This window comes from Oncorhynchus masou, chromosome 5 (genome assembly GCF_036934945.1).
Source record: "Oncorhynchus masou masou isolate Uvic2021 chromosome 5, UVic_Omas_1.1, whole genome shotgun sequence".
NCBI classification, from domain to species: Eukaryota; Metazoa; Chordata; class Actinopteri; order Salmoniformes; family Salmonidae; genus Oncorhynchus; species Oncorhynchus masou.
The window spans coordinates 52,723,621-52,736,776 of NC_088216.1; positions in this window are offsets into that span (position 1 = coordinate 52,723,621).

The window sequence follows — 13,156 nt, forward strand, 5'->3', positions numbered from 1 at the left end:
ATGACCTCAGTGCTGATACAAGATTGTTATAAAGCTGTTGGCAACTATTTGAATAAACTGGATGATGTGGGTTTGGGATGGGGTTCCTGTCTCAGAGCTATGCAGGCTACTTACGTGTCGATGGTGGCATCGCTTGTTCTCGACCAACTTACTATCAAGTGTCCACATGTTGTTCATACTCTTAACAATGAATCAAGTTGCGCAGGTCACAGCTGCTCATTGAAACAAGTGGTCAACTGTGTTGGAGGCTCCTAACATCATCATACAACGTGACACACCATGTAATCCAGCTACTCTGATCCTTCCTCCAGATACCACATAACTTGAACATGACTGTTGTGAGTTGGTTTTGGATCAGCTCTCTGATGGTTTTATTAAGAGTCATCCGTTGGAAAACCCTGAGTTTATCTTATACATAGACGGATCAAGCATTGTGGAGGGGGTGTGAGGAAGGCAGGCTGGGCAGTAACTACAGTGGACAATGTGCTAGTGACAGGCACGTTAACTGCAGGAACATCAGCACAGGTGTACGGAAATGGTGGCTTTGACAGAAACATGCAAACAGGCTGAAGGAAATACAACTAATATCGACACAGACTCAAGCTTCTGGTGATTTTGGAAAAACAGAGGATTCATGACATCACTGGGAGCTCCTGTGAAGAATGGATCAGAGGTGATGGCTCTACTGAATGTTATTCAGTTACATGGACAAGTTGCAATTTTGAAAATCAAAGCTCATGGAAAAATATTTACAGAAGAGCGTAAAGGTAATGATCTGGCTGACCAGGAGGCTGCCAAGAGAACGCCTCTGTCACCCAAACTGATTAGGAGTTGCACCTAGGATACATTGCAACACATTGGAGACATGCCACGCAGTGCACCAAAATTTGAAGTGTGGGAATGGATGGCTGCAGGATGCAAACTCAATCAAGAAGGTGTGTGGAAATACTTCCGGAGATGTGTAGCACCAAATGCACTCTTACCCTACTTGGTGACACATATCCACTCTTTGGGACACATTGGTGTTGACAAGATAGTTTATCATTTTGTTGGCAAACGGTGGAATCCTGGTGTGGGAAAGTGGCTGAAGCTGTTGTATTGAAAAGAACACCAAGGAATGAGTGAAAGTACAGACACGATGAGCGCATGCCTCACCAGGAGTCTTCAGACATCTACAGCTTGATTATATTACGCTGCCCAAATGTAAAGGACAGGAAGATGTGCTGGTCGTTGTTGATCATTTCTCACGATGGGTTGAAGCCTTCCCTACTAAGTAAGGAACTGCACAACACACAGCAAAAATTCTGATTCGAAAAATCATTCCCAGATGGGATTTCCAGAACAATTAGATTCCGACCAAGGCACAAGTGTGTCAGGGGGTAGCTTGTCTACTGAACATAGACTGGCAACTACACTGCCCTTCCCAGCCTCAATCGAGTGGACAGGTAGAATGCACAAATCGAGTTTTGAAAGAGAGACTTTCAAAGATGCATCAAGAAGGGATAGCATGGCCGGATGCATTGCCTATGGTATTATGTAGTATACGGGCAATACATAACACAACCACAGGGTTGAGTCTGTTTGGGGTTGTCACAGGTCGACTCATGTCGCTACCCGGCACGTTAGATTTGAGAAAAGCAGACGTTCACTTTATGAGTGACACAATGCTTAACTATTGCATACAACTCTCCAATGCAGTAGGGGACGCAGACAGACAAGTAAAAGAGGCCTGGGGAATAACTCCCGAGGGGGGGGGGGGGACATGTCATAGTACCAGGACAGTGGGTGATGGTAAAAAAGTATGTAACAGAGACAAGAGGGCCAAAATGGGAAGGTCCTTATAAGGTTCTTATCAAGTTTTACTCATAACGAGGTCATAAAAGTCCCGGGATAATCCCAATGGATAGTGTACATGTCACTCATTGCAAGGTTGTCCATGTTGATGACAAACTGGAGCCTGGAGAATAAAGAACTGATTGACAATCAATCGGGGGTCAATCTTGGGTGAAGAAGCATAGTAAGATTATCAGAATCGGATAAACTTCTATGTTGTTCACCGCAGTCATTGATATCTAGGTGCAATGTCCAACTTTTTCCTGAAAATTGAGACATGCTTATTTAGGAAAGTCTTCGTGAAATATCAATTTCTCTTGAAACCAGGACATCGTTACAGGTTATGAGAAGCTATCGTCAGAAGCTGCAGCAATATCTCTTGCACCAAGGACTGTACCTGAAATGATACAAGATCACCAGTGAAGTCTTCATTAGAGAAGCCCCTATCAACCAGTGGAACGGGAGAAGAAATCTTCACTCCCGGCAGACTGTCAGAATATATTTTCGAATCGTTTTCTATGTGGGACTGATACCAGTGTGGAAGAGCTGGTCACTTTTAAACAGGTCAACATTCACAAGGCCGCAGGGCCAGACGGATTACCAGGATGTGTCCCCCGAGCATGCGCTGACCAACTGGCAAGTGTCTTCACTGACATTTTCAACCTGTCCCTGACTGAGTCTGTAATACCAACGTTTCAAGCAGACCACCATAGTCCCTGTGCCCAAGACCACTAAGATAACCTGCCTAAATGACTACCGACCCGTAGCACTCACGTCTGTAGCCATGAAGTACTTTGAAAGGCTGGTCATGGCTCACATCAACACCATTATCCCAAAAACCCTAGACCTACTCCAATTTGCATACCGCCCCAACAGATCCACAGATGATGCAATCTCTATTGCACCCCACACTGCCCTTCCCCACCGGGACAAAAAGAACACCTACGTGAGAATGCTATTCATTGACTACAGCTCAACTTTTAACACCATTGTGCCCTCAAAGCTCATCACTAAGCTAAGGACCTCGCTCTAAACACCGCCCTTTACATCTGGATTCTGGACTTCCTGGCCTCTAGGTGGTAAGGGTAGGCAACAACACGTCTGCCACGCTGATCCCCAACACTGAGGCCCCTCAGGGGTGTGTACTTAGTCCCCTCCTGTACTCCATGTTCAACCACGACTGCGTGGCCAAACACGACTCCAACACCATCATTAAGTTTGCAGGCGACACAACAGTGGTAGGCCTGATCACCAACAACAATGAAACAACCTATAGGGGGTAGGTCAGAGACCTGGCAGTGTGGTGCCAGGATAACAACTTGCTCCTTAACGTGATCAAGTTCAAGGAGGTGACTGTGGACTACAGGAAAAGGAAGACCGAGCACTTCCCCATTCTCATCGATGGGCCTGTAGTGGAGCAGGTTGAGAGTTTCAAGTTCCTTGGTGTCCACATCACCAACAAACTATCATGGTCCAAACACACCAAGACAGTCGTGAAGAGGACACAACAATGCCTATTCCCCCTCAGGAGATTGAAAAGATTTGGCATGGGTCCTCAGATCCTCAAAGAGTTCTACATTTGCACCATCGAGAGCATCCTGACTGGTTGCATCATCGCCTGGTATGGCAACTGCTCGGCCTCCGACCGCAAGGCACCTTAATTATTTGTTATTTTTCTATTTTACCAAAATGTTTGTATTTTTTGTATTTATTTATTTTTTACTTCAATTTATTTTAGTTAATACTTTATTAACACTTAAAACTGCATTGTTAGTTATGTGCTTGTAAGTAAGCATTTCACTGTAAGGTCTACACCTGTTGTATTCAGCACATGTGACAAATACAATTTGATTTAATTTAGAAGTCGTTAATTTATTTTGCTTCAGAACCAAAAAGTTACGAGTCTTCATTGTTGACCAACAGCATCGCCGAGCAAAGGCGGGCGGGCAAATCCAGATTAGTGACCAAAAATATGTTGTTTCATTTCCTCCAGTTTTGCCTGGCAAAAACAGAGTAGGCCTGCATTTGTCATCCATATAAAATACAGTTTAGCAATCTACTACTGACTCATCTTTTCCAGAACAATAGGCTACATGGAGATTTAATAGATCATTTACATTTCAGATAGGCCTAGTTTAGCTGGCTACTGGCTATATGTCTAAAGATAAGCAGCTGGCAAGGTATTTCACATGCCAAACAATACCGGCTGTATGGGAGAGTGAATGTAGTCATGTGGTCAGAGGGGTAATTGGGGAGTTGCTGTAAGTGCTGCTGAGCAGCGTGTGACTGACTGACTCCTACAACACTGTCTGTCTGTCTTGTCTGTTTCCATTAGCTTCCACTGTTTAACCTCAAAAATCCTTGTATGAAATTATAATGTGTCATCATCGTGTAGTAACATGCAACAGACTATTCCTGTTCCGGGACAATAATCATTTTGGACGAACAGAGGAAGTCATGTTATGAGCACCCTCTATTGGTAGCCTCGAGGATAAAACCAAGCTAACACAAGTGGTACTGTGACTATGCACTACATCAAATCAAATCATATAAAATGTTATTGGTCACATACACATGGTTAGTAGATGTTATTAAGAGTGTAGCGAAATGCTTGCGCTTCTATTTCCAAGTGCAGCAACTAACAAGTATCAAGTAATATCTAACAATTCTACAACAAATGCCCAATACACACAAATCTATTAAGATTTTCTGGGCTAACAATGCAAGAAATAAAACATTACAAAAACAAAGTTGTGCAAGGTTTCCTAAGGACTCGAAGCGAGGCAGCCCTCTCTGTCGGCGCCATGGTCTGTTCATGGCCAAAAGCATGTGGACACCCCCCTTGTTCCCTCCTTTGCTGCTATAACAGCCTCCACTCTTCTGGAAAGGCTTTCCACTAGATGTTGGAACATGCTGCGGGGACTTGCTTCCATTAAGCCACAAGAGCATTAGCGAGGTAGGGCACTGATGTTGAGTGATTAGATCTGGCTCGCAGTCGGCATTCCAATTCAGGGGCGGCAGGGTAACCTAGTGGTTAGAGCGTTGGACTAGTAACCGAAAGGTTGCAAGTTCGAATCCCCGAGCTGACAAGGTGCAAATCTGTCGGTCTGAACAGGCAGTTAATCCACTGTTCCTAGGCTGTCATTGAAAGAATTTGTTCTTAACTGACTTGCCTAGTTAAATAAAGGTTTAAAAAAATTATTCCCAAAGGTGGTTGAGGTCAGGGCTCTGTGCAGGTCAGTCAAGTTCTTCCACACTGATCTCAACAAACCATTTCTGTATAGACCTGGCTTTGCTCACAGGGTTCATTGCATGTTGAAACAGGAAAGGGCCTTCCCAAACTGTTGCCACAAAGTTGGAAGCACAGAATTGTCAAGAATGTCATTGTATGATGGAACTAAGGGGCCTAGCCTGAACAAAGAAAAACAGCCTCCTCCTCCACAAGACTTTTCAGCCAGGTTGTCACAACTTCCACCGAAGTTGGCTCCCCTGTCTTTTTGGGCGGTGCTTGGCGGTCGTAGTTATCGTATTTCCACCTCCGGGGTGGTGATGGAGGGTGACCGCGTTAAAGCCGTGCGTCATTGGCCGACGGTGAACGAGGTGCAGCGGTTTTCAGGGTTTGCCAATAACTACCGGAGGTTTATCCGGGGTTTTGGTCAGGTGGCTGCTCCCATTACCTCACTGCGTTGGTCAGCAGAGCTCTCAGTCGTCTGAAGGAGCTGTTCACCAATGCGTCCGTGTTGGCGCATCCGTACCCCTCTTTAGCGTTCATAGTGGAGGTGGACGCGTCCGAGGCGGGGGTCGGGGCCCTGCTCTTCCAGCGCTCGGGCGTGCCACCCAAGCTCCGCCCTTGTGCCTTTTTTTCGAGGAAGCTCGGTCCGGCGGAGTGGAACTATGACGTGGGGGACCGGGATATGTTAGCTGTAGTCAAGGCTCTGAAGGTGTGGAGACATTGGCTTGAGGGGGCGAAACACCCTTTTCTCATCTGAACTGACCATCGTAATCTTGAGTATATCCGGGCAGCGAGGAGACTAAATCCGCGTCAAGCTAGATGGGCCATGTTTTTCACCCTGTTTCGGTTCACCATCTCGTACCGGCCAGGCTCCCAAAACACCATAGCCGACGCGCTGTCCCGCCTCTATGATACCGAGGAGCGGTCCGGTCCGTTGAGCCAACTTCCATCATTCCACCTTTATGTCTCGTGGCACCGGTAATATGGGAGGTGGACGCAGTGATAGAGCGGGCCTCACGGTTAGAGCCGGCCCCCACCAACTGTCCAGCGGGGGCTCAGTACGTGTCCAGGGGGGTCCGGGATAAGCTAATCTGTTGGGCTCATACTCTCTCCTCCTCGGGTCATCCTGGCATCGAGAGGACAGTGCGGAGTCTTAGAGGGAGATACTGGTGGCCCACGATGGCTAAGGACGTGAGATTTTATGTCTACTCCTGCTCGGTGCGCGCTCAGAGCAAGTCTCCTCGGCACTTGCCTAGAGGGAAGTTACAGCCCCTCCCCGCTCCACAACTGCCGTGGACACACTTATCGGTGGACTTTCTTACCGACCTTCCCCCGTCCCTGGGAAGTACTACGATCCTGGTCGTTGTGGATTGGTTTTCTAAGTCCTGCCGTCTCATCCCGTTGCCCGGTCTCCTTATGGCCCTGCAGACTGCGGAGGCCTTGTTTACCCATGTCTTCCGGCACTATGGGGTGCCTGAGGACATCGTTTCTGATCGGGGCCCCCAATTCACGTCCAGAGTTTAGGAGGGTGTTTATGGATAGACTGGGGGTCTCGGTCAGCTTGACCTCGGGTTTTCACCCCGAGAGTAATGGGCAGGTGGAGCGCATAAACCATGATGTGGGCAGGTTTCTGCGGTCATATTTCCGGGACCGGCCTGGTGAGTGGGCGAGGTATGTTCCTTGGGCTGAGCTCGCTCAGAACTCCCTCCGCCACTCCTCAACGAACATGTCCCCTTTTGAGTGTGTGTTGGGTTACCAGTCGGTCCTGGCCCCATGGCATCAGAGCCAGACCGAGGCTCCTGCAGTAGAGGAATGGGTACAGCACTCCAAGGACACCTGGAAAGCCGTCCAGGAATCGCTAAGACTAGCGGGAGAACGGCAGAAGATGAGAGCTGACCAGCACCGCAGTGAGGCCCCCGTGTTCACAGTGTGTGGAGCCGTTTAAAGTCCTGAGGAGAATAAACGAGATGTGTTACAGGTTACAACCTCCTAGGTATTACCGTATTAACCCCTCGTTTCATGTGTCTCTCCGGTGGTGGCTGGTCCCCTGCAGGAAGGTGAGGTGCCTGAGGTCCCTCCGCCCCCTCTGGACATCGAGGGGTCGCCGGCGTACACAGTATGTGGCATTCTGGACTCGAGACGCCGGGTGAGTGGCCTATAGTACCAGGAGGAGGGCTGGGAGGTGGAAATGACAGGACCTGTTCCGAATGCCTGCGGGCAGCCAGCAGGTTGTTGAGACGGATGGCTATGTCGATGAGCTCATCCAGCGCGAGGGTGGTGTCCCAACACGCTAGTTCCCTGCGGACGTCCTCCCTAAGGCTGCATCGGAAATGGTCTATCAAGGCCCTGTCGTTCCACCCCACTTCTGCGGCCAAGGTCCTGAACTCCAGGCCAAAGTCCTGCGCGCTCCTCATCTCCTGATGCAGGTGGAACAGCCGTTCACCCGCCGCACGACCCTCTGGTGGGTGGTCAAATACAGCTCGGAATCGGCGGGTGAACTTGGGGTAATGATCCCTCGCCGAGTCTGGACCATTCCACACTGCGTTTGCCCACTCTAGGGCTCGTCCAGTCAGACAGGAGACGAGGGCGCTCACGCTCTCCTCTCCAGTGGGAGTAGGACGAACGGTCGCCAGGTAAAGTTCCAGTTGTAGGAGGAAACCCTGACACCCCGCTGCCATTCCATAATACTCCCGTGGGAGCGCCAGCCGAAGAGCCCCGGAGCCGGATGCGGTAGCAGGAACAGGAGGTGCTGGGGATGAGGTGGGAAGGCCACTCCTCTCCCATCGATCCATCCTCTCCATCATTAGATCCATTGCAGAACCAATCCTGTGGAGAACACTGGTATGATGGAGGACCCTTTCCTCCATCGATGGGAGAGGAGGTGCGGCTGCTCCTGCTGCCAAGTTAAGAAAATAAATCTACCTCTCCCTAAAACGCACACACGTAACATAAGGACAATACTGCACAAAACAAGGGCGGGTCCACCTACTAACAATAGGGAAGCTCATTAACCTCTTTCCCTGTTTTTTCTCCCTCTCTACAGCATAAGGCGCTAGTCGATTCAGGCGCAGCTGGGAATTTCATGGATCGGGGGCTCGCGTTAAGGCTAGGGATTCCCCTTGTGTCGTTAGACCTACCTTTCCCCGTGCACTCCTTAGATAGCCGACCATTAGGGTCAGGAGTGGTCAGGGAGGCCGCAGTGCCGCTGGACATGGTAACGCAGGGGAGTCATAAGGAGCAGATTAGTCTGTTCCTTATCGATTCACCTGCGTTTCCAGTGGTGTTGGGAATTCCCTGGCTAGCTCAGTACAACCCAATGATTTCCTGGCGACAGGGGGCTCTTAAGGGGTGGTCAGAGGAGTGTTCAGGCAGGTGTATAGGAGTTGCCATTGGTGCGACTACGGTGGAGAGTCCAGAACAGGTTTCCACTGTGCGCATTCCCTCTGAATATACCGATTTGGCTATTGCCCGTAAAAAGAAGGCAACCCAATTACCACCCCATCTGTCGAGGGGACTGCGCGATAGAACTCCTGGAGAACGCTGCACTTCCTAGGAGTCACGTGTATCCATTGTCCCAGGAGGAGACTGTAGCTATGGAGACATATGTCGCTGAAGCGCTGGAACAGGGGTACATTCAGCCCTCCGCATCACCCGTCTCCTCAAGCTTCTTTTTTGTGAAGAAGAAGGAGGGAGGTCTGCGTCCGTGCATTGATTATCGAGGTCTAAATTCCATCACAGTGGGGTTTAGTTATCCACTACCTCTCATCGCTACGGTGGTGAAATCATTTCACGGGGCGCACTTCTTCACAAAACTGGACCTGAGTATAATCTGGTGCGTATCCAGGGAGGAGATGAGTAGAAAACCGCATTTAGTACTACATCTGGCCATTATGAGTACCGCGTCATGCCATATGGGTTGAAAAATGCTCCAGCCATCTTCCAATCCTTTGTAGATGAGATTCTCCGAGACCTGCTCGGGCAGGGTGTGGTAGTGTACATCGATGACATCTTGATCTATTCTGACATACGCGCGGCGCATGTGTCTCTGGTGCGTAAGGTACTTGGGTGACTGCTGGAGCATGACCTGTATTGCAAGGCGTAGAAATGTGTGTTCTTCAAACAGGCCGTTTCCTTCCTGGGTTATCGTATTTCCACCTCCGGGGTGGTGATGGAGGGTGACCGCGTTACAGCCGTGCTTAATTGGCCGACTCCAACCACGGTGAAAGAGGTGCAGTGTTTTTTAGGGTTTGCCAATTACTTCCGGAGATTTATCCTGGGTTTTGGTCAGGTGGCTGCTCCCATCACCTCACTGCTGAAGGGAGGACCTGTGCGCTTGCGTTGGTCAGCAGAGGCGGGCAGAGCTTTCAGTCGTCTGAAGGAGCTGTTCACTAATGCGCCCGTGTTGGCACATCCGGACCCCTCTTTAGCGTTCATAGTGGAGGTGGACGCATCCGAGGCGGGGGTCGGGGCCGTGCTGTCCCAGCGCTCGGGCGTGCTACCCAAGCTCTGCCCTTCTTCCTTCTTTTCGAGGAAGCTCAGTCCAGCGGAGCAGGAACTATGACGTGGGGGACCGGGAGTTGTTAGCTGTAGGCAAGGCTCTGAAGGTGTGGAGACATTGGCTTGAGGGGGCGAAACACCCTTTTTCATCTGGACTGACCATCGTAATCTTGAGTATATCCGGGCAGCAAGGAGACTAAATCCGCGTCAAGCTAGATGGGCCATGTTTTCACCTGGTTTCGGTTCACCATCTCGTACCGGCCAGGCTCCCAAAACACCAAAGCCGACGCGCTGTCCCACCTCTGTGATACCGAGGAGCGGTCCGTTGAGCCAACTCCCATCATTCCACCTTCATGTCTCGTGGCACCGGTAGTATGGAAGGTGGACGCAGAGATAGAGCGTGTCTCACGGTTAGAGCCGGCCCCCCCTAACTGTCCAGCGGAGGCTCAGTACGTGCCGAGGGGGTCCGGGATAAGCTAATCCGTTGGGCTCATACTCTCCCCTCCTCGGGTCATCCTGGCATCGAGAGGACAGTGCAGCGTTTTAGAGGGAGATACTGGTGGCCCACGTTGGCTAAGGACGTGAGATTTTATGTCTCCTCCTGCTCGGTGCGTGCTCAGAGTAAAGCTCCTCGGCACTTGCCTAGAAGGAAGTTACAGCCCCTCCCCGTTCCACAATGGCAGTGTACACACTTATCGGTGGACTTTCTTAACTTGGCACCCTGTGTTTTTTGGGTTGTCACGTTGATGTCCGCGTCCTGTATTGTTGGGCTTATCATGTTGTGTGCCAAAGTAAAGAGCACTTTCCCCCAGTAGAAACTGTCTGCGTCTGATTCCTTCACCCACCTAGTCCCGCGTGACACAGGTAGCATTTTTCTGGCATCCGCCAAACCCAAATTAGTTTATCGGACTGCCAGAGAACGCGTTTCCACTGCTCCAGAGTCCAATGGCGGTGAGCTTTACACCACTCCAATCCTCCCCCAGGGGAACCCATTTCATTAAGCTCCCGATGAACAGTTCTTGTGCAGGCTTTGCTTCCTGAAGCAGTTTGGATTGCATGGCTGTGTGCTCAATTTAAACAACGGGTGTGGCTGAAAACAGCTGGATCCACTAATTTGAAAGGGCATCCACATACTTTTGTATATATCGTGTAACTACCACTTATACATAAGAATTATATATTTGTTCTTGTATCCTTCTCGCTCATGTTATGATGTTATCATCTTATTGACTTACTGAATGTTGTTGTTCCTACAAACAAGTCTTGGCTCTGTAGGGTGTGTGAGGGTCTTTCTGTAGTATTGTCTGTCTGTGTCTTAACCACCTGACCCTAAGAAGAGCAGCCATGTGGATCTGGCCACACGGCTGGATGCAGAGAGGCAAGGACAGCCAAGGTGAAGCACAGACACTGCCACTGACTGTGAAGGGCAGGCAGCCAGGCTCAGGGTTAACATTAGACAGACATCTGGGACTAGAGCAGGGGCCAACCACCCCTCTCCTCATCTCTGTATTGGTCCATCCCACAGACAGAAGGCACAGTTTTTTACCTTTATTTTACTAGGTCAGTTAAGGACAAACCCTCCCCTAACCCGGACGACGCTTGGGCAGATGTGTGCCGCCCTGTGGGACTCCCAATCACGGCCGTTTGTGATACAGCCCAGGATCGAAACAGGGTCTGTAGTGACACCTCTAGCACAGATGCAGTGCCTTAGACTGCTGCGCCACTCAGGAACTCATAATGATATAAACCCTGTGGTGGAGGGGGGGGTTACTACTCTGAGAAACACCAGTGACCTAAAACTGCCATATTGGGAAACATACAATATGTAACATTATGACACTAACTAGAAATGCATGGTCAGGGTGAAATTCTGAATACAATTGGAAAATCCCAGCAGACAACATAGCATAGGAAGGAAGTGTGGACATGACATTTGGTACTAAGGCACGTTCACGCAGATGATCAGGGACCCTGGGCATCTCTCTTTTGGTGTTTTTCAGAGTCAGTAGAATTTGAACCAGGGTGTTTGTAGTGACGTTTCATGCACTGAGTTGTGGTGCCTTAGACCACTGCTCCACTCGGGAGCCATTACTTGGGAAGCCAAAATGATAAAAGCCCTGTGGTGGAGGGGGGGTTACTCCTCTGAGAATCCCCAGTGACCTAAAACTGCCATATTGGGAAATACATGTGACATTATGACACTAACTAGAAATGCATGGTCAGAGTGAAATTCTGAATACAAATCAAAAATTCCAGCAGCAAACATAGAATTTGTCATAGGAAGGAAGTGAGGACATGGCATACAGTACTTGCCTGATATCACACACACACACACACACACACACACACACGCACACATGTACACACACACACACACACACACACACACACACACACACACACACACACACACACACACACACACACAATTAAGCAGATTGAGGTAATTCAAGGAGATGGTTAGTGGAAAAAGTGCCGTATAATGAGTGGGAGCCAGCAGAGTTCACACACTTTTTATGTAAATTAATCACATTAATATGAATGGTGCAGCAATAATCACCCTGTGTGAGACAGGAGATCTTCAGTGTAGTTAAGAGGGATCTGCATTTATGGACATTCTAAGAGAGAGGAGAGTAACACATATGGGCTTCATCCCAAATGGCACCCTATTCTCTATTTAGGGCCCATAGGATTCTGGTCAAAGCTAGTGGACTATGTAGGGTAGGAAGTCGAGCGCCATTCGGGATGTAAAAATGGATTTTCACTATTGCATTTCATGTGACTTATAGAATTGAAACAGTGCTCGCTGGCTGCACAGTTTATGTTTAAATTGGGGATGGAGGAGTGATTGTATTTTAGATGTTTTTTTATTTTTTTATTTAAACTTTATTAAACTAGGCAAGTCAGTTAAGAACAAATTTTCATTTAAAATGACAGCCTACACCAGCACGACGCTGGGCCAAATGTGCGCCACCCTGTGGGACTCCCAATCACAGCCAGTTATGATACAGTCTGGATTCAAACCAGGTTGTCTGTAGTGATGCCTCAAGCTCTGAGATACAGTGCCTTAGACCTTTGCACCACTCAAGACCCCAGATCACTAACTATCACAGGCAGCGTCCACAGCGTCCAAACATTCATGACACGTCCATGGAATTGGAATGAAAGACAAATCTTGTTGGATGTTGACAATTAGTGGTCTGACTTGCGTTTGAAAGACCCCGAACGCACACCAAATAGAATCGACAGGGTTTTTGAAAATGTTGAAAAGTGTTCTAACATTGATATAAAGGGGCATGCTATTCAAATGACTGAAATGACGCAACCTTCCAACCCAGGTAGAAGGGAGGGCCAGGGAATTGGCTTGGTGAGCAGTAGACAGAAGGCACACCAGTCTGTCGGAGGCCAGTTGTTGGCCTAGTCAGTAGGCAGCCTCACCAATCTGCCTGAATGACAATTGGCACTAATTGGTAGCTTGCCTGCCAGTTTCTCCACTGGGGGTCCAGATGAATAGAGGGGAGAATAACGGTGGAGAACCCATTTGCACATGCTTATGTATGTATGTCCTGTCCTGTCCACACAGATGCTGACACA